The 24,454-nt window shown below is 43.0% G+C and overlaps 1 long non-coding RNA gene across 1 annotated transcript in view; it reads left to right on the plus strand.

Annotated features, from left to right (window-relative positions):
* The window catches only part of LOC110534237, a 110,933-nt gene that overhangs the window by 50,997 nt on the left and 35,482 nt on the right, over window positions 1-24,454 (plus strand). The window contains exon 2 of the long non-coding RNA XR_002475102.2: window positions 704-768. This is a non-coding gene — a long non-coding RNA (uncharacterized LOC110534237). The remainder of the gene's footprint in view (window positions 1-703; window positions 769-24,454) is intronic.

Consider the following 24,454-nt stretch of genomic DNA (forward strand, 5'->3'; position numbering starts at 1 on the left):
AAAGTAGAAAATAATAAAAATAAAGAAAAACCCTGGAATGGGTAGGTGGGTCCAAAAACGTTTGACTGGTACTGTATGCAAATAAGATATTTCTCTATTTAATTTTCAATACATTTGCAAATATTTCTAAAAACACGTTTTCTCTTTGTCATCATGGGGTGTGTGTAGATGGGTGACCAAAAATATATATTGAATCCAATTTGAATTCAGGCTGTAACATGTGGAATAAGTCGAGGGTAAGAATACTTTCTGAAGGCACTGTATACACCTTCAGGTCATGCAACATCAACTGCTGACTGTGGTCTGAGGAGTATTCTAAGTCAGCATGCCTTGCAGTTAACAGACATTATACTATAGCTATGCTTATATTTGTGCTATTTTGATTGTGTAGGCCTATGCTTGAAAATGTTCTTCAGGTGGGGTCAAGACTTACCTCTGTACCACCCTGTAGCACCCACTCCAACACTAAATCTATCAGATGTCTCCACTGTCTGTAGTAAAAATGTACAGGAATCATGGACATTGAGATTACAGGGATGTGCAATAATATATTATGTGTAATGTTCATTAAGTGTAATGATGATTAGGTGGATGTGTAATACACTTTTTTTAGGGGGGGGGGGGGGTACTATCTAATCTAATCTACTCATACAACACCAAGTTATTGACCTCTGACTTCCCCTCTTTGTTTTGTGCTCTGCAGGTGGCTGAGTCAACCTTTGTCTTTAATGAGGAGATGGAGATGGTCTATCGTCAATGGTTTTTATGGTAAGTGTTCTTACTCTGTTATTCCTTATGGGCGGTGTATTGTAATCAACTCAGATTCACTACCAGGCCTGGTCTGCAGGTGTCAGTCACACGCCCATCTCCTGCAGCTGTGATCCACTGGGCTGCATACAGCACTAGCAGCAGCTGAAAAATATCCAATCAGGTTCTACACTCCCCTTCACATCCTCTCATCCGCTCCCTACTCAACACATGATGCAGCAGAATCTTGAACGCCCGAGATGTGAGTGAGAGAGGAAATAGTAAAATAACAAAAAGACAAAAGGGATCGGTTTTATGGCATGCGCACACACTCACTCGCACACACACACATGCACACACACACACTGACATAAACACAAACACACGTCCTCGGAATCAGCCGCATTCCAGCCCTCTTCAGTCAGACTACCAGAGCTCTGAGTCACGTAACCATATAAAATCAAATCATATCAACGTTTATTTGTCATGTACACAGATTGGCAGATGATATCACAGGTGCGAAATGCCTGTGTTTCTAGCTCCAACAGTGCAGTAATACCTAGCAATACACACATAATCCAAAAAGTAAAAAATAAAGATATTATGAAATGTCAGAGTCCGAAATATGAATATAAATAAATATACAGTACCAGTCAAAAGTTTGGACACACCTAAGTTTATTTTCAAGGTTAATTTTTTTATTAAATGTTTAGTTTTTATACATTGTAGAATAAGAGTGAAGACATGAAATGTCACATACGACACATATGGAATCATGTCGTAACCAAAAAAGTGTTAAACAAATCAAAATATATTTTATATTTGAGATTCTTCAAAGTAGCCACCCTTTGCCTTGATGAAAGCTTTACACACTCTTGGTATTTCATAATTTTGATGTCTATATATACAGTTGAAGTCGGAAGTTTACATAAACTTAGGTTGGAGTTATTAAAACTAATTTTTCACCAACTCCATGAATTTCTTGTTAACAAACTATAGTTTTGACACGTCGGTTAGGACATCTACTTCGTGCATGACACAAATCATTCTCCCAACAATTGTTTACAGACAGATTATTTCACAGACAGAATTGTATCACAATTCCAGTGGGTCAGAAGTACACTGAGTTGACTGTGCCTTTAAACAGCTTGGAAAATTCCAGAAAATGATGTCATGGCTTTAGAAGCTTCTGATAGGCTATTCAGTAGGAGGTGTGCCTGTGGGTGTATTTCAAGGCCTACCTTCAAACGCATTGCTTCTCTGCTTGACATCATGGAGAAAAAAAAAATCAGCCAAGACCTAAAAATAAATAATTGTTGACCTCCACAAGTCTGGTTCATCCTTGGGGGCAATTTCCAAATGCCTGAAGGTACCACCTTCATCTGTACAAACAATAGCACGCAAGTACAAACACCATGGGACCACGCAGACATCATATCGCTCAGGAAGGAGACGCGAACTGTATCCTAGAGATGAATGTACTTTGGTGCGAGAAGTGCAAATCAATCCCAGAACAACAGCAAAGGACCTTGTGAAGATGCTGGAGGAAACAGGTACAAAAAGTATCTATATCCACAGTAAAACGAGTCCTATATCGACAAAACCTGAAAGGCCGCTCAGCAAGGAAGAAGCCACTGCTCTAAAACCACCATAAAAAAAGCCAGACTATGGTTTGCAACTGCACATGGGGACAAAGATCGTACTTTTTGGAGAAATGTCCTTGGTCTGATGAAACAAAAATAGAACTGTTTGGCCTTAATGACCATCGCCATGTTTGGAGGAAAAAGGGGGAGGCTTGCAAGCCGAAGAACACCACCCCAACCGTGAAGCACATGGGTGGCAGCATCATGTTGTGGGGGTGCTTTGCTGCCAGAGGGACTGGTGCACTTCACAAAATAGATGGCATTATGAGGTAGGAAAATCATGTGGATATATTGAAGCAACATCTCAAGACATCAGTTAAAGCTTGGTCCCAAATGGGTCTTCCAAATGAACAATGACCCCAAGCATACTTTTAAAGTTGAGGCAAAATGGCTTAAGAACAACAAAGTCAAGGTATTGAAGTGTCCATCACAAAGCCCTGACCACAATCCCATAGAAAATGTGTGGGCAGAACTGAAAAGCGTGTGCGAGCAAGGAGGCCTACAAACCTGACTCAGTTACACCAGCTCTGTCAGGAGGAATGGGCCAAAATTCACCCAACTTATTGTGGGAATCTTGTGGAAGGCTACCCGAAACGTTTGACCTAAGTTAACCTCTCTTGGGGGTGGCCAACATCCGGTGAAATTGCAGAGCGCCAAATTCAAAAACAGAAATACTCATAATAAAATAATCATAAAATATACACGTATTATACATCGACTTAAAGATGAAACTCTTGTTAATCCAACCATTGTGTCATATTTCAAAAAGGCTTTACGGCGAAAGCATACCATGCGATTATCTGAGGACAGCACCCAGCAAACAAAACATTAAACAGTTACCAGCCAAGTAGAGGAGTAAAAAAAGTCAGAAATAGCGATAAAATGTATCACTTACCTTTGATGATCTTCATATGGTTGCACTCACAAGACTCTCAGTTACCCTATAAATATTTATTTTGTTCGACAAAGTCCCTCTTCATATCCAAAAACCTCAGTTTTGTTGGCGCGTTTTGTTCAGTAATCCAATTGCTCCAAGGCGGTCACAACAAGCAGATGAAAAATCCCCAAAGTATCAGTAAGGTTCTTAGAAACATGTCAAATGATGTTTATAATCAATCCTCAGGTTGTTTTTAGTCATAATAATCAATAATATCTCAACTGGACAATAGCTTCGTCAATATAAAAGAAAAACAAGAAAGGTGCGCAGCAAACAGGTCTGGGGACTTTCAACTTTCCACTCACTCAGAGTGATCTTACTCTCTCATTCTTCAGAATACAAGCCTGAAACGATTTCTAAAGACTGTTGACATCTAGTGGAAGCCATAGGAAGTGCAATCTGAATACTAAGTAATTGGATACTGTAAAGGCAGTCAATGGAAAACTACAAACATAAAAAAATACCACTTACTGGATGTTTTTTTCTCATGGATTTCGCCTGCCATATCAGTTCTGTTATACTCACAGACATTATGTTAACAGTTTTGGAAACTTTAGAGTGTTTTCTATCCATATCTACCAATGATATGCATATCCTAGCTTCTGGGCTTAACAGGCTTTGGGCATGCTTTTAATCCAGAGGTGAAAAATAGTGCCATCTACCCTAGTGAGGTTAAACAATTTAAAGGCAATGCTTCCAAAAACGAATTGAGTTTATGTAAACTTCTGACCCACTGGGAATGTGATGAAATAAATAACAGGTGAAATAAATAATTCTCTCTACTATTATTCTGACATGTCACATTCTTAAAATAAAGTGGTGATCCTAACTGACCTAAGATGGAATTTTTACTCTGATTAAATGTCAGGAATTGTGAAAAACTGAGTTTAAACGTATTTGGCTAAGGTGTATGTAAACTTCCGACTTCAACTGTATATATACGTAATGGTGTCTATACACAGTCTGAACAGTATATGAATAGAAAAGGTTTGTACAGCAGTAGGATGAGACATGACTACAATACCGTATGTACAAAAATGGATAAAACAGTATTTAAACATTATTAATGTGACCAGTGCTCAATGACTCTAGGGCAGCAGTCTCTAAGGTGCAGGGTAGAGTACCGGCTATTAACAGTGACTAAGGATAAGAGAATGGTACTGGGTGGAGGCCGGCTAGTGATGACTGATTAACAGTCTGATGGCCTGGAGATAGAAGCCGTTTATTAGTCTCTCGGACCAAGCTTTGATGCACATGTATTGTCTCCGCCTTCCGTGGCTCGGGTGGCTGAGGTCCTTAAATGTCCATAAAGGCCACACTGCAGCGAAGGGTGTGTGTGTGTGTGTGTGTGTGTGTGTGTGTGTGTGTGTGTGTGTGTGTGTGTGTGTGTGTGTGTGTGTGTGTGTGTGTGTGTGTGTGTGTGTGTGTGTGTGTGTGTGTGTGTGTGTGTGTGTGTGTGTGTGTGTGTCTGTGTGTGTGTGTGTCTGTGTGTGTGTGTGTGTGCGCCAAAGATGATGGACCACAGCACCACCCAGTGACACATCCCTTCTGAAGAATGAACAGAGCTCAAATTTAGATATGGAAAGAATGTGTCTCAAAATGATGAACATGACTTAGAGTATGTCGGCTGAGAGGGTTTGAGAAAGTGAAGATGTAGTGAGAAAGATCATGACTCAACCGTATAATAGTACCGCTCTCCTCCTCCCCTTTCCCCTCCTCCTCCTGGCTATGTCAGACCTAGATTGATGTGAGGGATGATCCTATTACTTTGTGATTAGTCTATCTGGGACTGGGAGGATCTGAGCCAGAGCCAGAGCCACGGATGGGCATGTCTTGCCCTGTTGCCTGGAGCTCTCCTACCCTGGCAGCCCAGAGTGCCCTCCACTCCCTGGCCGCAAACAAAGGGGCACAGTCCCACCTCACCTAGCAACCTGCCCTCCCGCACACCGACCCGCCCGCCTCAACCAGGGGGACAGCAGCAGCCAATAGCACCTCTCAGCCAGCCAGTGTTCGAATGGTTTGAGACAGGCATTCAGCCAATCAGACTGCACTGCAGCAAAGATCGCAGTTGCACTAACAAACAGAGAGAGAGAGAGAGAGAGAGAGAGAGAGAGAGAGAGAGAGAGAGAGGGAGAGAGAGAATGATAGAACGATAGAGAAAAAAAATTATCAGACACAGAGAAATTTAGAAAAAAGTTCAGGGAGAGGGAGAAACTCAGGTAGAATCTGTCGATTAAATTATGAGGATGACTGACTGCATTGTTTGAATCTATTTAAGGACGACTCACAGTTACAATGTTAAAAATTGTAAGTCCATTAACAGCTCACAGAAAAAATTTACCTGTACTGAAGCTGAATGACATTCATGTAAAAATCATGGTTTTCTATAACGCCATCTGATATATCAATACACACAGAGAAGACTAGATGGTGATTGTTACAGTGATTTAATGCCAGACAGACTTTATTGAGAGTCTGGACACAGGCTGATTAAACGTCCTCACCTCGTTTTCATTCCAGCCTTGACCGTTGCCCGATTTAACATACACTTTTCACCAGGGACCCAACTTTCACTGGGGACGGGGACGGCGGTGGTGGACATGTCCCACCCACATTCTGAAAATGCATTTCTGTACCTCCCCAGTTTTATCATTGGAATATGACACAAAATGAGTCAATGGTGTGCATTAGGACCATGCGGACACCTCCGAGTGGTCGGGTAGGCTGTTTGTAGTATTTATCCCACTGGATAAAAAACCAACAAAAATAAAATAATGTCCCCTCCAAACCAAAGTTGCGCCCCTGCTTTTCACAGAGCACCCTTGTTTAATATCAACCTATAACAATGCACCTTGATCCATTCACATCCCGGAGGGAACAAATTATTTTGACTTAAGGCCTTCCCACGCTGTAGGTCGGATACAGTCTTTTACGATTACTACGTCACACACTGTAAGATTTTACCAAACTAAAATCTGGATATCAATTTACCAGATTTTACGATTTGCTTCAGTTCTGTCGTCACATTCTGCAATTAGCTTGCGAGGCTACATCAGCCGACATAAGCTACATCAACTGCAGTGGTGTATTTGTATGCTATGCTAATGCACTATGCTAATGCACGCATGAAGTGAGTTGGGAAAAAGTTCAAATATTAATATTAGAAATTGTTTTCACACATAAACTTTATATGTCCGAACTTCCCAAAAAGAAAATGGTCACAGTGGTATAACATTTATTTTGATTAGTGATTTTGTGGATTCATCAAAATCCCATCAGGTAGCCTGATTTGACGTCATGTTGTAGGTTTTCGTTGGTGGAAGAAGGTGAGGGCCAAAGCGCAGCGTGGTAAGTGTTCATGATATTTAATAGAACAGAACACTGAATGACAAAAACAACAGGAGACCGAAATGAAACCGAAACAACGATCGACAGCTGCCTCTGATTGCCTCTGATTGAGAACCATACCAGGCCAAACAGAAATACAACATAGAAAAAGGAACATAGACTACCCACCCCAACTCACGCCCTGACCAAACTAACACAAAGACATAATAGAGGAACTAAGTTCAGAACGTGACACATGTAAACAATATTATTAAGGAAATTGTTCTTGCAAAACATTGATACATTTTAGAGCTATTCTCACATTTATCATATAGTTTACACACGAACCACCGCCCGTTTGAAGTAAGAATTCATGAATGTATTTACATGTGAGTGCTGTTCGCTGTTTATCTCTGTCAGAACCAGCCCTCCTCAGGAAGGTTGTTGACCTTTCAACGGCATGCTTGCATGGCACTGATTGACCGAAAGGCATCTCCCCTTTCCTGTCTTCTACTGTTGTTCACTCTGGAAGATAGCTAACCAGCCGTGTTGATGGTTTCCATTGGTGATGAGCGTAGTGGGATACGGGGATTTGAGAAGAGTTGTACAGTAGGATGATTTGAAAGTTCGCTTTTCTAGATATTTGACTTAAAACAGCTAATCAGCTGTACCAGTGATTGTCCGAGAGGGGAGTTTTCTCCTCTCTCCACCTCGTGTTGCTAGTCAGAGTTTTAACCACTTTACACGCACAGCTGCAGCCTGATAATGTTCTGGTCTCGTCTGGGAGGTGAGTTGATTTCCTTCACCTCGTGTTGCGGTTCAAAGTTCCAACCATATCAAACCTGTAGCTACCGCCTCACATTTCCTGGTCTGAAGATTGATTTCTCTCCCAAGCCTTTATGCACTCTGGTCAAAAGGGTCCGGTTCTGTCAGGCTGACATGCTCTCTGACCTCACTCGGTGTGTGGCTACATACTTGTGCAAAGTTATGTAAAACTATTAACTCTTATGCTTCCTAAAATCACATTCCTTTCTATACTTTCATATTTTTTTATATTTCACACACAACGTTTCGGATGGAGGCCTCATACCTGTAGTGTAAATACTTTTCAAGGTACAGTATGACCTTTTTAATGACATCACAAAATAAAAACCAATATGACATTAGTTTTCTATAGATCATCTCCGACCATTCCCCACATTCTTGTTAGAAATATTGTTACAGTATACACCTTTTGAACAATTAGAGATTTGGCGGGAAGACTGTCTGTTAACCTCTCGAGGGTATGTGGGACGCTAGCATCCCACCTGGCCAACATCCAGTGAGATTGCAGAGCGCCAAATTCAAATACAGAAATTCTCAATATAAAAATTCAGAAAACAAAACATATTTTAAATAGGTTTAAAGATGAACTTCTTGTGAATCCAACCACGGTGTCAGATAAAAAAAAAAGCATACCGTACGATTATTTGAGAACATTGCTCAGCAGACAAATCATTACAAACAGTAACCAGCCAAGTAGAAGAGTTACACAAGTCAGAAATAGAGATAAAATCAATCACTTACCTTTGATGATCTTCATATGGTTGCACTCAGAAGACATTCATTTACTTAATAAATGTTCCTTTTGTTCGATAATATCGATTATATCCAAAAACCTTGGTTTTGTTCACGCGTTTTCTCCAGTAATCCACAGGCTCAAATACAGTCAAAACAGGCAGACAAAAAAATCCAAATTGTATCCATAAAGTTCATAGAAACATGTCAAACGATGTTTATATTCAATCCTGAGGTTGTTTTTAGCCTAAATAATCGATAATATTTCAACCAGACAATAACGTTGTCAATATAAAAGGTAAACAAGAAAGGCACTCTCTCGGGATTGCTCATGAAAAAGCTCTGTGACACGGCAGGGTCCACTCATTCCGACTGGTCTTACTCCCTCATTTATCAGAATACAAGCCTGAAACAATTTCTAAAGACTGTTGACATCTAGTGGAAGGCATAGGAACTGCAATCTGAGTCCTAAGTCAATGGATACTGTAATGGCATTGAATAGAAAACTACAAAACCAAAAAAAACTACTTCCTGAATGGGTTTTTCTCAGGTTTTCGCCTGCAAAATCAGTTCTGTTATACTCACAGACACTATTTTAACAGTTTTGGAAACTTTAGTGTGTTTTCTATCCAATTCTACGAGTTATATGCATATCATATCTTCTGGGCCCGAGTAGCAGGCAGTTTAATTTGGGCATGCTTTTCATCCAAAATTCCGAATGCTGCCCCCTACCCTAGAGAAGTTAACAAAGACATTCCTTTTGTTCATACTGAAGGGGGAGAAAGAGCCCCCTTCTCCTGTAATTTACAACAGGGTGTGAACTGTCTCACATCCAGTCCTCCCCCCTCTGTGGGCGAGAGAAGGCCTGGTTACTGTCATCCCCCATGAAGCTGATCTGACCCATTCTGATCCTCACAGGACAGTCATGACAGCTCATTGACAGAGGTGGCCTAGCATTGGTTCACAACCGCAATGCACCAAGGATGTGTTACTAATACTAAGACCCCTACTCACCCCACAGTAGCTGACATTTTTTTCAATAAATTGTATTTAATGGGAAAAAATAAGCATCACAGGGTTGAAGTTTTTCTTATTTATCTCATGTCTGTCGCTCTCTCACTCTATCCTCTTCATTCCCCCATATTCTCTTCTCTCTCCCTTCCCCTTCTTTCAACCCCTCCACCCTTTCAACACTCTCCCCCTCACCCTCTCAGTCTCTCTCCCTTCTCTCCACTTCCCTCACCCTCCCCTTCTCTCTCTCCCCCTCCATTGTCTCTCCCTTCTTTCCCTACTTCCACCTAACATCTTTCTCTCTCCTTCTCCCCATCCCTCCTTCACCCTCTCCTTCTCTCTCTCTCTCTCCCCTTTTCTCACTCTCCCCTTCTCTCTCCCTCCTTCTTCCCCTGCCTCCACTTCCTTTCGTCTCACTCTCTCCCCCTCCCTCCTTCACCCTCTCCTCTCTCCCTCTTTTGCCTTACCTCACTCTCCCTTCTCTCTCCCTCCTCCCCCTCCATTCTCTCTCCCGCCTTCTTTCCATCCCTTCCTCCCCTTCCTTTCATCTCTCTCTCCCTCTCCCTTTTCTCTCTCCCTATTCCTCCTTCACCATCTCCCCCTCTCTCTCCACTTTCCCCCCTCCCTCACACTCCCCCTTTTCCCTCTCTCCTCCCCCTCCATTCTCTCTCCATCCTTCTTTCCCTGTCTCATTCTCCTCCTCTCCTCTAATCTCTTTCTCTCCCTCCTCTCTCTGCCTCCTCCCTCCCACAGACATACAGACAGACAGGCATGCAGTTAGCCAGGCAGACAGGCAGTTAGGAAGACAGACAGACAGACAGACAGACAGACAGGCAGGCAGACAGCTAGGCAGGCAGATAGGCAGGCAGGCAGGCAGGCAGGCAGGCAGGCAGGCAGACAATTTCAAGTCAATATCTTCTTCAGAATTAATTCAAGAATTCATAACAAGGCTCTTAGTTTTTAGAACTGCAAGACCATTGTGTCCAATGGAGGTCAAAAATGATTTTGGGTCAGTTGACTTCAAATTTCATATGCTGAATCCCCTGAGCACAAAGATGTAAAATTAAATAATTTGAACACCTCAAAACTGCCCCTATGTCCCCAATTAAGTCACTGAAATTCAATGTACGGCCTCCTGGGAACACTCTTTAACGATGCCCTGAGTTTCAAGTCTTTACGTTAAGAATTGACCGTTCTACAGAGGATGGAAGACTGTTTTGGGGATTAATGAAGACACTTCCTGTTGCCACAAGGCATCCCTATAAGGTCACGATTGCTTGTGTGCTAGGACAGTTAGCTAGCTCAATCACAATCAATGGGGGTGTCATGGTTATGTGAGGGGCGTAGGTAATGCTTTTCTATAGATGAAAAGCCCTATTGTCTGTGGGACCAAGCTTTCACTGTGAAGAATTAATTTCACATGGTCTGAAACCATTTTCCTTTTTTACATTTAGCTCAACATTAAATTACTCCAACAATCAGTGCGGATAGAACAGCTTGGACAGACAAGTGTAGGGTGTGAGATGCGACTGACATTTTGCAGATGGGGAGAGAGTGAGAGAGGTTGGAGAAGGAGGCTTGGCTTGAAGCACTGGGCATCTTGTTGTTAAGACATGCATTATCTGAATTAGGCCAACAGAATTATACCTGCGGAGGAGCGGTTTCTATGAAGGAACATTTCATATCTTTGAACTTCAGAGAGTTGGCTTAACGTTGGACTAGCTAGCTAACAACCTTGTGTGTGCAGAGCGGCATCAGAACTACATTTGTAGTAAATAAATTCAATGTGAAACATGATTACTATAGTATCCTTAACTAGCATTTAAAAGAATATTCCATTATTTTCTAATAAAACATCTCATTTGCTAATTTCTGAATAACACTTAGAGTGTCAGTAGGCTACTAGACTGTGCTTTGGAGGGGGAGAGGCAGGTTGCCTTCACACACAAGCACACACATTGGCAAAGATTTTCAGCTGGCAAGCAGGCAGACACTGGAAAAAGTTTCTGAGTGAGAGTGAGGGCTTTGCTTAGAAGCTTTTATGGGACAAAAAAAATGCCCGGAATGTAAAATAATGTCATTAACCGGTTCCCATGCTTTTAAAATTAAGGTTCTGAAAATCACTTTTGTTCCCAGTTTTATTCCTGTTCCTCAAACAGAAATAGACGTTAGCTATTAACGTGGCCAATTCTGTCCTCCCAGGATTATATTTCAAGTAGGATAGCAGCCTACTCAAGAATTAACTAATGTTGGTAGCCATCTAGATGTCACCATGATACAGTCTACGCAGTGTCCTCCTTAGCTTACACAACGGTGTGTGATTCGGGTCACTCGGCTCTCAGCTGCGTCCACATAGCCTCTCTCCGCTAACCATTTGTTTAATTTAAAGAGTGACTACCCCATTAAAAGCAACTAATCCCTTTGAAAACGACCTGTGGCATTGATATTAGTCAAGAACATTTACTCTAGTGTCAAATTTGGGTACAAAGTGTAAATAGGATACTTTTGGTCATAAAGTCAGTCTCGTCTAAAACTAAGTTTGGAACCTCATTTGCGTCACAATGAGTAAATGAAGATTGAGTTTGGATTACAATTATGTCAACAAATCATTCCCCCTTTTGCTGAGCTCCACGTGCAAATCTTCCCTCCTCCCACTTCAATCCCTTCATTGAATGGGGCACTGTTGTTTCATTGCCCCCAACGTCCTCAAAGAATGGCAAACTGAAAAGCCTCCACAGACAAATTTCTAAGGTTTGGATGCCCTGCCGACCCTGTTATGATGAATAGCTAGGTGTTTGGAGTGTGTCGATCCCCAAGTCTGCACCAGTAATGCTAGCTTGGTTTGCAACGCTAGCTTGGTTTCCAACCGTTGGTGGTGAGTGATATTGGAATATATGGACCTCTTTAGTATAACTTAGCTAATGACGTTAGATAACGTTATTGCTGGTTATATAGTTAACGTTAACTAACTCACTTTTGTACATCATGCTGGTCCGTACAATTGATCATTTTAGCGCCCAAAAAACGTAATACTTCCAGAGCAACTGTAATATCAATACCATTGTAAAGCACAATTTCAATGATGAGACCCTTCATGATGCCCATCTCTGTATGATTCAAGGCGGCAATGAGCTCCATCGGGTCTTTTTAAAAATGGCGGGTGGGGAAGCGAAACCTATTGCGTGATAGTGAAAGGGAAAGATGTCGTGTGGGGAAACGGCTTTTTTTCACCTGATCTGTCCAACTTATCACCTTATCACCTCTAAAATGTAAATAAAATATGAGAAAGAGTTTATATAATGTGTCATTACATACCTATTTGAAGGTTTGTGTCGAATTTGAATCAGGTTGCGTAAATTTGTACGGAATGGGGTTAGTCACCGTTAGCTAGCTGTCTTTTGATAAAGTGAGGCAGGCTAGCTATAACATTAGCTAGTGAGGCAGGTTAGCTAATGTTTTAGCTAACGTTAGCATAGCTAGCTATTTATAGCTACCTCATTACAATTTAGCTAGGTCGTAGCTCATACACGTATATTGTATATTGTCTATATATTAGTTATGTAATGTTATCATTTGATAATCTAGCAAGGCAGGTGTCACGTTCTGACCTTCATTTTTTTGTTATGTCTTTGTTTTAGGTTGGTCAGGGTGTGAGTTGGGGTGGGCTGTCTATCTTCATTTTCTATGTTGTGTTTTGTGTTTGGCCTGGTATGGTTCTCAATCAGAGGCAGGTGTCGTTAGTTGTCTCTGATTGAGAATCATACTTATGTAGCCTTTTCCCACCTGTGTGGTGTGGGTGATTGTTTCCTATTTTGTTGTTTGTGTCACCATTCAGGACTGTTTCGGTTTTCGTTTTCATTCACTTTGTATTTTGTCTTGTTCAGTGATTATTAAAGTATCATGGACACTTACCACGCTGCGTATTGGTCCGATCCTTGCTACTCCTCCTCAGAAGAGGAAGGGGAAAGCCGTTACAGAACCACCCACCGCCAAAGGACCAAGCAGCGTGGCATCGGGCAGCAGCAGAAATCTCGGGACTCATGGACATGGGAGGAGATTCTGGATGGAGAAGGACCCTGGGCACAGGCTGGGGAATATCGCAGCCCCAAGGCAGAGCTGGAGGCAGCGAAAGCTGAGCGGCGGTGGTATGAGGAGGCAGCACGGCAGAGCGGCTGGGATGTGAGGAAGCCCCAAAAATGTATTGGTGGGAGGCACACTAAGTCAGGAAGGAGACCTGAGCCAACTCCCCGTGCTTACCGTGGAGAGAGGTGGACCAGGCAGGCACTGTGTTATGCCGTGAGGCGCACGGTGTCCCTGGTGCACAGGCATAGCCCGGTGCATTATATTGCAGCGCCTCGTATCGGAGGGGCTAGAGTGGGCATCGAGCCAGGTGCCATGAAGCCGGCTCAGCCCATCTGGTCTCCAGTGCGTCTCCTTGGGCCGGGGTACATGGCACCAGCCCTACGCACGGTGTCCCCAGTTCGCCAGCACAGCCCAGTGCGGTCTGTTCCACCTCGCCGCACTGGCCTGGCGACGGGGAGTATCCAGCCAGGTAGGGTTGTGCAGGCTCGGTGCTCGAGACCTCCAGTGCGCCTCCACAGTCCGGTCTATCCGGTGCCTCCTCCGCGCACCAGGCCTCCGGTGGCAGCCCCACGCACCAGGCTGTCTCTCCGTCTCCTTCCTCCAGGTGCTCCCGTCTGTCCAGTGCTGCCAGAGTCTCCCGTCTGTCCTGAGCTGCCAGAGTCTCCCGTTTGTCCTGAGCTACCAGAGTCTCCCGTCTGTCCTGAGCTTCCAGAGTCGCCCGTCTGTCGGGAGCTGCCAGAGCCGTCCGTCAGTCTGGAGCTGCCAGAGTCGCCCGTCTGTCCTGAGCTTCCAGAGTCGCCCGTCTGTCCTGAGCTTCCAGAGTCGCCCGTCTGTCGGGAGCTGCCAGAGCCCTCCATCAGTCAGGAGCTGCCAGAGCCGTCCGTCAGCCAGGAGCTGCCAGAATCGCCCGTCACTCCGGCGCTGTCGGAGTCGCCCTTCACGTCGGAACCGCCAGAGTCTCCCGCCGGTCTGGTGCTGCCGGAGTCGCCCTTCACTTCGGCGCTGCCGGATTCTCCCGCCTGTTCGGTGCTGCCGGAATCTCCCATCCATTCGGGACCCGTTGCTAGGGTCCCCAGTCCGAGGTCGGCGGCGAGAGTCGCCGCTCGAAAGGCTCCACGGAGGCGGGTTAAGAAGCGTTAAAGACTATGATGGAGTGGGGTCCACGTCCTGCGCCAGAGCCACTACCGTGGACAGACACCCACCCAGACCCTCCCCTATATGTTCAGGTTTTGTGGCCGGAGTCCGCACCTTTGGGGGGAGGCAGGTGTCGTTAGTTGTCTCTGATTGAGAATCATACTTAGGTAGCCTTTTCCCACCTGTGTGGTGTGGGTGATTGTTTCCTGTTTTGTTGTTTGTGTCACCATTCAGGACTGTTTCGGTTTTCGTTTTCATTCACTTTGTATTTTGTCATGTTCAGTGATTATTAAAGTATCATGGACACTTACCACGCTGCGTATTGGTCCGATCCTTGCTACTAATCCTCAGAAGAGGAAGAGGAAAGCCGTTACAGCAGGCTGGCTAGCTAACTACAGGCTAGCTAACGTTAGCTAGTTAGCTAGCTAGCTAAGGTTAGCCTACAAGTCGAATTTGCAAATTAGTTAGTAGCAAGTGCAGTCTGTATTGTCTAGGACAGGACTAATCTACTCCAATCTGGAGCTACAGTCAGTCTACATTTGTAAAGCATAGAATTAGGGTTTCCACTAGTTGCCACAGAGCCAAAGTCAAAATTGGCTGTATCGTGAAAATTCATGAAAACAATGTAAAGTTAGGCATACGGTTAGCAGTGTGGTTATGGTGAGGGTTAGGTTTAAAATCACATTTTAAGAAGAGAAATTGTAAGGCTTTATGACTTTGTGGCTGTGGTAACTAGTGAGGACCTAAAATAAGCTTGACCCGAGTGACTGTCCCGATGAGACAAACAGTATCATCAACAACGGGAATGTGTGTCATGCAGTCATGCCCTTGCTGTGAGCACTCCTTCAAGGGGAACAGGTGAGACACTTGAATCATGTTGGTGACATTTGACCTGGTCAAAGTTGAAAACTATTTCAAGTTTTTTCCCAATTGCTGTGTTTACCATTCCATTTCACGTCACATATCATGATATCTGAAGTGAAATAGAAAGGTGAATGCAGCGAAGGGTTGGTTCCACCATGCTAATCATAACCACCATTGATAATTTAATCAGTGCTCTGTGTGTGTGTTTGTATGTGACCGACAAGTACCTTTGATGAGGGGCCAGGAACTGATCTACACTGCCATGCACATAAATGGGGCGCTGGCAAAGATCTTACCTCCAGCCTTAACTTTTGCCTGCTCACCGACCATTATTGAAGGGGATATCAAAATGATGTAGGTTTAGTCTGACCTGTTCAAACTTCAACATAGTATATGTTTGCTTGTCAGATAATATAGTATATGTTTGTTTATCAGATATCATCTATTCTAACTGGTGGTATTACTTAGTACTCTGTAGGCTACTGACCTATTCAAAGCTTCCACTGGCATCTCACCATACATCTGCCTGTAGTTATTGAACTCAACCTGCAGGAGGTTTGTTGTGATTGAGTGTGGGGGGGGGGGGGGCCGCCAGCATTTCTTGAGGAGCAAGCCAAAGAACTATACCAAATAAGAAGGTGCACTTCCCCTTTAAACAACATTGTTCCATAATGTTACAGTATTAGCTAAACCTGTTCACTTTATCAGTAGTATGCACACAGTTGGGGCACAGAACGAAAGGAAAATGTAAGTCTGGTAAAATAATCTGTTATTGATCCCACAAACTAAGGTGGGAAAAAAGGCTGCCTAAGTATCATTCCCAATCAGAGACAACGATAGACAGCTGCCTCTGATTGGGAACCATACCCAGCCAACAAAGAAATAGAAAAACTAGAATGCCCACCCAAATCACACCCCGACCTAACCAAATAGAGAACTAAAAAGGCTCTCTATGTCACGACCGTCTTCCTGGAAATGACCAGACCAAGGTGCAGCGTGGTGAGCGTACATTTTCTTTTATTTGTTAAAGTCGCCAACAAAACAAGAAAAATAAGAAAAAAAACGACCGTGACGCTTACAAGGGCTATAGTACCCCTAACAAAGACAACTACCTACACTGAAGGAGGGAAAAAGGGCTACCTAAGTATGATTCCCCATCAGAGACAACGATAGACAGCGGTCCCTGATTGAGAACCATACCCGGCCAAAACATAGAAACAAAGAAACATAGAAAACAAAACATAGAATACCCCACATCACACCCTGACCTAACCAAATAGAGAAATAAAACGGCTCTCTAAGGTCAGGGCGTGACATTATAAGAACTGTAACTCAATAAAATCTGAAATTGTTGCATGTTGTGTTTATATTTTTGTTCAGTATAATAAGAACATTACAGGACTCTGTCTGTGGGGATATAACTGAGTGCAGGACAAAACTGGAAGCTCTCATCCAACGCAGAAACAACTCAGTAACTAAACTAAAGGATCAACTCAGGACAGGGAATCGGTTACTGTCTTCAAAATAAACAACAAAACATTTCCCAGAAAGTGACAATGACATTTGACCACGCACACTCAAACAAACTTTTCAATTTTAGGCGTTCAATTTCAAATTCCCTTAGTCACTTATGAGTAGAGAAACAAGGAAAGGGTCTGATGAGTCTTTCTCTAAAAGGGCAGATGACGAACACCGACCTCACAGCTGACCTATGACTTGTTATAGTTCTTCCGTAAAGTTCAGCGGTGGAGATTTATTGACCACCAGTGTCTATGAGGTGACTCTCTGTCTCTGAAAACAATATGCTACACAGCTAGGCTGCTGAAAACAATACATGGCACTGGGTTTGACCGGGGTGTGTCTCATAGTGAGGACGCACAACTAATCCACTTATAGAGATGATTCAGTCCACTGGGAAGCGACCATATGAGGAATTCTTTGAACATTGACACCGTCTCAGATTTTCTCAGTGGAGGGGGTGGGGGGGGGGGGTGCCGAGGCTGGGCAGTGTGTGTGTGTGTGTGTGTGTGTGTGTGTGTGTGTGTGTGTTTGTGTGTGTGTGTGTGTGTGTAAGTGTGTGTGTGTGTGTGTGTTTGTGTGAATGAATATGTGTTTATGTCACACTCCATTGCTTAAGGATGTGAAACATTGCGATACATGTTTGATTCGGGTGGGGATGTGCCTGTCTACACACCACCGCTCTCGGATATGACAAAGGGAAAAGAGGTGTGGTGCTCTTCCCACTGCTGCTGTAGGAGTGGGTGGGGGTGTTGTGTGTGTGTGTGTGTGTGTGTCCTCTAGGATATGAGTCAGGCAGGGAGTAGGGTAAGGAGGGCTGTGTGTGGAGTCAGAACAGGGAAAGGATGAATGACGGGGTTAATTTACTTCCCTCATCTCCCTGCTACCAGTGAAAGTGTTCTGAGTCATCACAGACATCAGGGCATTGGTGGTGTAACCATACACACACACACACACACGCTGTCGCCTGAGTCATATCCTAGAGCAGTGGGTGGGGAGGAACAGAGGACAGATGCATGTATGTGTGTGTGTAGGGGGGGTCGAGATTCCATCAAGGCCAGAGGGAGTGTGGTCAGAGAGTGGGACCAGTACCATTGCTAACTAGCATAGCTGCTCCCTTTTGTTGCAAAAAGTTATTGAATAATTAGAATCCCGTTGTCATCGTCAACCTAGGCTACAGTCTCCTCCTGATTCTAGTAATATGCCATTTAGCAGACTTTTATCCAAAGCGACCTGAGTGCATTTTAAAAAAAATGTTACGTATGGATGGTCCTGGGAATCAAACCCACTTTCTTAGCATTGCAAGTGCTATGCTCTACCAACTGAGCTGTTTCTCTCACTGACCCTCAACATACTCATACTCACAGAGCACACACTGTACAGTAACCTAACCAGTCATGCCACTCTTTATTCACAGCCCTGCCACACTCTGACAACAGTTGTGTTTTTTTTAATTTTTTTTTATTGCTTCGCCGAAACAGAAAAATAAACCTGTGGTTTTTGAAAGCACTTCATTCAATTTCTGTCTACTGTATGTACCCCATGGAATAAGGAGGCGAGAGGAGGTCCCTACTCGTCATGGCTTAAGGAGAAAGTGATAGGGTGCAGTAGGAGGTGCAGGAGCAGAACATTCCTCCCCCTGCCCAGAAGTAATCACAAAAAAATGTGAACTATGTGGCTGCCATCCCAGTGAGACTTTGAACAGTGCGTAAAATAATAATAAAGTAATATTAGCAAAGTGAACCCAGATGGGACCTAAAGCATTGCTCTCTCTCTCTCTCTCTCTCTCTCTCTCTCTCTCTCTCTCTCTCTCACTCTCACTCTTTTTTCTCTCACTCTGCAGTTCTAGACCAAGCCAGTTGTTATCTACCGAAACGTAACTTGCTCCTGCGTCCCAAATAGCACCCTATTCCCTTCATGGCAGGCTTGTCATTTTGCCCTGGGGGCCTCATTCGGTCTTCAACGTGATCCAGAGGGACGCACTGAAAATGGGTTATATTTCCTCACTGTCAAAATTGTCAAAAAATTTCCTCTATCCATCGTTTTGGGAATTTCCGATGCATCCTGACTATCAAGCTTTCATTTGGGTGATTATTAGTGAGCTGGACACTGTATGAATGTATGAATAGATTGTCATTGAAACAGAAAGCCCATAAGGTTACCTTTCAGAATAGCTAAAAAGCTAATGAGCATGTCTCAGCTTAGAATGACAGATTATGATTTCTACATAGTTTTCATTTGGTTATAGTCATTTTAAAGTATACTGAGTTTGCCCCCACCCCCAACTACCTGCAGGCAGGATTGAACCCCCTAGTTTGACACCCCGGTTTACGGAGGAACAAATGAACATGACCGTGCATGCACGCACACACACACACAAACACACACACACACACACACACACACATACACACACACACACACACACACACACACATACAGTATGTACTGTATACAGTAAACAATTTAATTCAAATATGTATGAATGAATCTATACATGAACAGTATTCCAAATCTATGTTTATATTGAAAACTATGTACACATTTATGAATGTACACATTGATGATGTGTATGAATCTTTCACTGCCTGTGAATAGCAAAAGGGAGTGCAATTAAAGAGATACAGTGACTTCAGAAAGTATTCATACCCCTTGGCTTATTCCACATTTTGTTGTGTTACATCCTGAATTCAAAATGGATTTAAAATAAATAACAATCTTACCCATCTACACACAATACCCCAGAATGACAAAGTGAAAACATGTTCTTAGAAATGTTTGCAAATTTATTGAAAATGAAATAGACAAATATATAATTTACACAACCGTGAGTCAATACTTTGTAGAAGCACTTTTGGCAGTGATTACAGCTGTGAGTCTTTCAGGGTAAGGCTCTAAGAGCTTTCCACACCTGGATTGTGCAACACTTGTCCATTATTCTTTTCAAAATGCAAAATAGTTACAAGCAATAATGAAGTGGTTAAAAAAAGCATGTTGGTATTTGCTGATCGCAGTTCGCCATGAATAAAGTAAACCTCCCTATATTTTCAATCAATTATTCTGCAAAAGGTGTGTAAACTGCATTTATGTTAGTCTATCCTCCACCCATGGCTTTTTGGTATAGGGTATTATCTTAATTTTCCCTGCTTGTATAGTGGGACCTACAGCCGTAATTTATTTGACTAAGCTGTGCCAGGATATTAACACCAGTGTTATGGATGGTAAGAGCCCCTATATGTGACAGAAGCACTGTACACCATCACTCTGGAGAAGAGGCACCAAGATCTGGAGATGGAGAACCATATCCAATTAGTATTTTGTTTGGAAAAGGATGGGGTGATATAGACCATCCAGGTTATCTGTGAGGGCTCTGTTGATATTGTGTGGGGTCAAAACCAAGTGAATATGAGATAATTAGACTAGCGAAAAGGGTTTCCTCTGAAAATAACTCTATACAGCCTCTAAAGGAGAAAAGATGCCAAGTATATTACATTCAAGCTCAGAAATCCCCACCTACCTTCTTTAAATAACAGAGACATTGCAAAATAAATGCCATCACACACAAACACGTCCATTAAGGAGGAGAAACCAAGACCAGAGATTTAGCAACATGCATGTTCTCGAGAGACCAGTCCTAACTGGTGTCTGTTTATACCCAGTCTAGTGCTGTGTGGTGCGAGATGGACATGACGGTATGTTTCGGGTTGTGACTGACTGGGCAGACACTGGAGATGACAGGACGCCTCTGGGGGTGAAGGAGGATGGGGGGTCTGTCAGATCATACAAGGTGGGTGCGGTGGTGAGCAATGGGATGAGTGGTGGTGGTTTGAGCAGTGGGATGAGGGTGTTGGTGGTTGTGTTGATGGTTGGGATGGTGGTGGGGTTGAGCAGTGGGGTGAAAGTGTGTGGTGGTGTTGATGGTAGTGCTGGTGGTGGTCGGTTGAATGGGATGAGGGTGGTGGAAGTCAGTGGAGGCTGCTGAGGGGAGGATGACTCATAATAACGGCTGAAAACGAGCAAATGGTATGGCCTCAAACACATAGAAGCCATGTGTTTGATATCATTCCATGAATTCCGCTCCAGCCGTTACCACGAGCCCGTCCTCCCCAATTAAGGTGCCACCAACCTTCTGTGATGGTAGTGGTGTTGATTGCTGGAATTGTGGTGATGGTGGGGTGAGCAGTGTGGTGAGGTTGGGTGGTGGTGGTGGTGCACTATAAAACATTTCCTTGTAAATGTACAGCATTATACTGGCACCAGAAAAATACTGTACATGAATGAAATTCTCACTGAAATCTAAATGTAAGAAAAACAATACATTGTACATAAAAACATTTATTAAAATTGGTAACAACAAAAACAAAAAATGTACAACAGAATTGAAAACAGAAGTAACAACAGTTGACACATACACTACTGGTCAAAAGTTTTAGAACACTTACTTTTATTTTTACAATTTTCTACATTGCAGAATAATAGTGAAGATATTTTATATTTGAGATTCTTCAAATAGCCACCCTTTGCCTTGATGACAGCTTTGCACACTCTTGGCATTCTCTCAACCAGCTTCATGAGGTAGTCACCTGGAATGCATTTCAATTAAGAGGTGTGCCTTCTTAAAAGTACATTTTTTGGAATGTCTTTCCTTCTTAAAACGTCAACGGGACAGTTGTTGCTCATGTGACTAAAACGTTGTTTTAAACAACAACAAATAAAACAGTACATATATGTGTCTTAATTGGGCAGAAAGCTTAAATTCTTGTTAATTTAACTGCATTGTCTAATTTACAGTAGCTATCACAGCGAAAAAATACCATGCTATTGTATGAGGAGAGTGCACAACAACAAAACACTTTTAGCACAGCGACAGTTTAATACATTCACATCTGAAGGTAAATCATTTCCTTACATTCTGAAATCTTGCTCTGATTTGTCATCCTAAGGGGACCCAGAGATAAAATTTAGTGTCGTTTTGTTTGATAAAATCCTTTTTCATATCCTAAAAAGGTTCATATAGTCTGCACGATCAATTTTGTATTTCCACTCGTTCAACTTGCAAAGAAAGAAATCTGTAAAAATTAAACGCTAAACGTTGTTTCAACCAGTCAAATTACATTCGTATTTAATCCTCAGACACTCTAAAAAGTAACCAGTCTTTCTATATCATTCTGCATTCAGTATGTCCACTGGAAAGCTAATTTTAGACAGGAAGGCACGATCATTGAGCACTGATGACACGGGCGGTGTTCACTTGATTGACTGTATCTTTGTCCAATAACCACCAATCATTTTGAAACCTAGCTAGCTGGATTGCCAATGATCTGTGCTTTACGAGAGTAGGTAGAAACCCTTTGTGTGAAGCAAAATCTTTCATCTAACCTCGCGCGTATGAGTCGAGTGGCGTTTGGACATTTATGCAAGAGCATGTCGAAGTGCGTTACACATATCTGTGAGTTATGACAAATAAGTCTTTGCAAATTTTGAACTTACAATATGGCTACTAATACTGGAAAAGCTAAATCAAAGTCCAGGTATACAGATTTTGGATGATATTCTAGCAGAAATCTACTGTAAAAGTGTCACAGACTTTATGTTACCTTAGACTGGTAAGTGAAATACCAGTCTTTATAGTTATATTATTTTATATTATAAATCCGAGCTAATGCAGTTGTTTCAATGGTTGCAAAGTAATATTTTTTTATTTTTTATATGTTCTTTGATTGTATATACACTGCTCCAAAAAATAAAGGGAACACAATGTAACTCCAAGTCAATCACACTTCTGTGAAATCAAACTGTCCACTTAGGAAGCAACACTGATTGACAATAAATTTCACCTGCTGTTGTGCAAATGTAATAGACAACAGGTGGACATTATAGGCAATTAGCAAGACACCCCCAATAAAGGAGTGGTTCTGCAGGTGGTGACCACAGACCACTTCTCAGTTCCTATGCTTCCTGGCTGATGTTTTGGTCACTTTTGAATGCTGGTGGTGCTTTCACACTAGTGGTAGCATGAGACGGAGTCTACAACCCACACAAGTGGCTCAGGTAGTGCAGCTCATCCAGGATGGCACATCAATGCGAGCTGTGGCAAGAAGGTTTGCTGTGTCTGTCAGCGTAGTGTCCAGAGCATGGAGGCGCTACCAGGAGACAGGCCAGTACATCAGGAGACGTGGAGGAGGCCGTAGGAGGGCAACAACCCAGCAGCAGGACTGCTACCTTCGCCTTTGTGCAAGGAGGAGCAGGAGGAGCACTGCCAGAGCCCTGCAAAATGACCTCCAGCAGACTCCATGAGGGTGGTATGAGGGCCCGACGTCCACAGGTCTGGGACATCATGTCTCGCTCCATCCACCAACGCCACGTTGCACCACAGACTGTCCAGGAGTTAGTCGGATGCTTTAGTCCAGGTCTGGGATGGTCTCCTGAGGGATCTCCTCCACCTCATCAGGGGCATGCCCAGGCGTTGTAGGGAGGTCATGCAGGCACGTGGAGGCCACACACACTACTGAGCCTCATTTTGACTTGTTAAGGACATTACATCAAAGTTGGATCAGCCTGTAGTGTGGTTTTCCACTTTAATTTTGAGTGTGACTCCAAATCCAGACCTCCATGGGTTGATACATTTGATTTCCATTGATCATTTTTGTGTGATTTTGTTGTCAGCACACTCAACTATTTCATTCATTCAGATCTAGGATCTGTTATTTTAGTGTTCCCTTTATTTTTTTGAGCAGTGTGTATATATGGAGGTCATATATATAAAATCCCTAATGAAATATGTGTATGAACAGCAAACAATGCACTCGAAAGCCACAACGTGTCAAAGTCAACAGACAATACACATTGGGCTCCTGACTGGCGCAGTGGTCTAACACACTGCAATACCTGGTTCGAATCCAGTCTGCATCACATCCGTGATTGGAAGTTCCATAGGGCGGTGCACAATTGGCCCAGTGTCGTCTGGGTTTGGCCTGGGTAGGCGTCATTGTAAATAATAATTTGTACTGACTTGCCTTGTTAAATAAAGGTTAATAAAACAATATATAAAAAAAATTGGTACACACACTTCACCACAGTGTTCTCCACTCTATATAATATATTTGTTGTTTATTTGATGTATTTCTAACATAATGGTTCAATAAAATAAGTAATAAACTTGAGTTCTTACTGATAAAAAAAACAAAAAAAACAATAGTGGTAAATACTGATTTCAAAGACACCACATTCAAGACCTCTCTACACTCTTCTAATTCCCCCCTTCTGACACCCAGGTGACAGACATCTCAGCTTGGATGTCGGCCCACCTCTTCAAGCTCAGTCTCAACAAGACAGAGCGGCTCTTCCTACCAGGGAAGGCCTACCTGCTCCAAGAAATCTCTGTCCCGTTTGATAACTCCACGGTGTCCCCCTCCTAGATTGCAAAGAACCTTGGCATGGGCTTGGACAACACCCTGTCAGTCATTGCAAACATCAATGCAGTGACTCGGTCCTGCAGGTTCATGCTCTACAACATCCACAGACTACGACCTTTCCTCACACAGGAAGCGAGGGGCTAATTCAGGCACTTGTCATCTCCCGTCCACACTACTGCAACACTCTGTTGGCTGGGCTCCCCGCTTGTGCCATCAAA

This window comes from Oncorhynchus mykiss, chromosome 10 (genome assembly GCF_013265735.2).
Source record: "Oncorhynchus mykiss isolate Arlee chromosome 10, USDA_OmykA_1.1, whole genome shotgun sequence".
Lineage (NCBI taxonomy): Eukaryota > Metazoa > Chordata > Actinopteri > Salmoniformes > Salmonidae > Oncorhynchus > Oncorhynchus mykiss.